A 2,972-nucleotide genomic window follows, 5' to 3' on the forward strand; every position below is an offset into this window, starting at 1 on the left:
AAAAACTCTGTCTGCCCGCCCTATCTTGTATATAAGCTTTGCTATTCTGTGACTATTGCGCACACTCCTGCAGACTATCCTATACTCTGTGAGACCTGTGCCTTCGAGGCGCCTCGAATAAAGAACCAGAAAGACAACTCTGTTTGTTTCACCAGTTTATTGATTGATCATTCTAATTGTTTATCTCCACAGTATTGACTAGGTCTAAGATTTCCATAACACGTGTCTCTCTCTGTAACTTGAATGCAGACTGATCAATGTTAGATGAAATAAATATTAAAGTTGGCTATGATCGACTAATTTGACCCACTGAAAGCTGTATTTTTACATTTACTTGACTCAGTTCCATGGAACCCAATACCTAGTAACTACTACTTAACTAGTTTCAGTTAATACAGCATTTTATTTCTTAAACGATACCTTTGGAGTGAGGAGGGTTCTGGCTCGGGGGAAGTGGATGAAGACATCTCTTCCCTCTCAGGCACTTGTGAAACTTGTTGTCTGCTTCTGTCCGTCTGAGCGGAGAAAACAAACTGTTACCATCTTCTGATGTTAAAGTCTTTATTGTCATTAGTGGAAAACACGTCTGTTAGTAAAGGCTGAATGTTTTGCCTGTGGTATTGCTGCATGCACATTTGAGGTAGTGCTTCATTTTCTAAAGCTTCTTTTTCCATCCTGCATTTTAGTTTAAATCAAACAAAGACCAACCTACTGTATGCAGGCGCAACAGTCTCGCACAACACTGTGCTTTTGTTTGAGCCCTGTATGTCAACAAGTAAAGCTGAGCAAAACTGTTCAAATTGAAAATGTTCAGTAAAAGTTTTTTTTTTAAAGTTTTGTTTCTGGAATGAAATCAAATAAAAAGAGATGTGTCTCACTTGTCCAGTATATTAATACAATGCTGTTTTCATTTTGTATCAACGGGTCACATGGCATGGAAAATGGAAACGGAAATGATCTTCTATTCAAATGTTTCTGTAAAGTTTGATAAGCAGTTACAGGAAAAGCATTTGATTGGCAAAGAAATGCTTAGATCTCAAGCTCTTCCCATCAGTGCTCAAACAAATATGTATAATAGTAGATAACGTAAGTAAACATTTGAATTTAAGACATAAAATAGTGCAGAGGCTTAAGTAAATTAAAATAAATCTGCTAAACAGATGTACAGTAATTTCAATATATATATATATATATAAAAATAAAATAATGTTGAGTAACCTTACCTGCATGGTGAGAGGGTCTAAACTCCTCTGGAGAAACAAAGAGACAGAACAGTTAGGTGGAACAAATGTAAAAGTAAAAGTAATGGCTAGAAATGGCTTTTTGCATTTGATTAGTTTTAGGCTTATCATAACAGAACTTTATAGGCCAGTTTTTCAAAGTTACACGGAGAATATACAAACAAAACACAATACATATAGAGAAAAAGAAAATGTATTGAAAATGTTCTGACTCACCAGATTTGGGTCTGAGACCCGCCCAAGCAGGGGCTGGCGGTTGTCTTGTCCAACAGAAAAATGCAACTGGTCGATTGGATTTAAGTCAGTGTTTATTTTAATATCACCTTTCTCCAGCCCCTGCTTTGGAAATGTTTTTAATTTTCCTTTTACTCCTTCTCTTCTTTTTTCAGAACGGGTCTTGTATTTACTATCCATTTGTTTTCAAAGAAACTGTATGAAGTGGCTGCTTATAAACCCTCCCTTAGCCAATCGTTGTGGCCAATCTTTGGTCGCCATGCCCAGTTTGCTTACGTATGCAGATGCGTGGGAGCCGGATGTTTCTTATAGGTTTTCACTTTCGTTTTTCTTCAAAAGTTGTGGACAATGAAAAGTTTCCTGCATCCCAAGGGGCAAAGGCAAAGCAGACAATCGACATACCGTACATTTTATTTATTTATTTATGTAAATGTATTTCTCTTTCAAAGCACTCACTTATAGTATGTTAACTTCCTGCCAGTAACTGATACAACTTGTTTTCAGAGCTGGAAGAAGTACTCAGATTGTGTTTTTAATTAAAAGTAGAAGAACCAGAGTGTAGGAATACTCTGTTACAAATAAAAGTCCTGCATTCAAAATGTTATTCAAGTAAAAGTACAAAAATGTTAGCATCAAAATATACTTAAGTATCAAAAGTAAAAGTACTTTAGATTTGCCAATTTCAGAGTAATAAATGATATGTTTTTATTATAATAACCCTTATCCTTAATAACCAACCGATCTGTTTGGTATTTAGAGTCAAACACTTCAGAGACATGTTTTGTGTATATCTGAGACCTATAATATATTGATGAAAAACAGAATAGGGGACCTTTAAGTGTTGATTATATTTCACATTATTAATCCAAATCTGTCAAGTAACTAAAGGTATTGAATAAGTGTAGTGGAGTAAAAGTACAAGATTTCTGGGGTCGGCAACCCCTGGCACGCGTGCCAGCATTGGCATGCGGCACCGTAACCAGTGGCACACTATGAATAAGTGGAATAAGTGTGCAAAAATATTTAAATTGTATTTTCGGATCCTGAACGAGACCGCCGCCAGAGCGCGTCTCCCCGTGACCTGCAAAAGGAAGCCATGCACGCAACGCAGCCCCGCTCTCTTTAACTCCAGGTGACTTTCTGCCGCTTTCCTCCGTGGTGCAGTGCTGATCATTTCACCACGGAGGAAAGCACTTCACTAATTGCAGTACCCATAAGGAGCTGTACAAATGCCGCAGTTTTTGCGTGGCTGTGTATTTAGTTGAAAGCCCAGGGGCGATCTGCTCATCTCTCATCGAAATAATATGCTACAAAGGGGCGGACTGGCCATCTGTGTGTTGAACTTTCCTGTCGGCTCCCAGACCGTAGTCGAGGAGGGCAGAAGCAACAAGCTTCAGGTTCAATAACCCACTTTAGCTTAAATGACTGGAGAGAGACGAGCTCTTCTTGGGAGGCCCTTGCATTTATTTAGCTTCAATCAAGAGAGACGTGATGTAT

At 38.2% G+C, this 2,972-nt stretch overlaps 1 long non-coding RNA gene across 1 annotated transcript; it reads right to left on the reverse strand.

Moving 5' to 3' along the window:
- Window positions 1–417: 417 nt before the first annotated feature.
- Window positions 418–1,612, reverse strand: LOC104954148 (uncharacterized). The gene is made up of 3 exons (XR_799306.1): window positions 1,458–1,612; window positions 1,224–1,250; window positions 418–515 (listed from the first exon to the last, which is right to left on the reverse strand). It is a non-coding gene; the product is annotated as an uncharacterized lncRNA (long non-coding RNA).
- Window positions 1,613–2,972: the final 1,360 nt, after the last annotated feature.

Source organism: Notothenia coriiceps, unplaced genomic scaffold, assembly GCF_000735185.1.
Source record: "Notothenia coriiceps isolate Sejong01 unplaced genomic scaffold, NC01 NC01_scaffold00022884, whole genome shotgun sequence".
Taxonomy (NCBI): domain Eukaryota; kingdom Metazoa; phylum Chordata; class Actinopteri; order Perciformes; family Nototheniidae; genus Notothenia; species Notothenia coriiceps.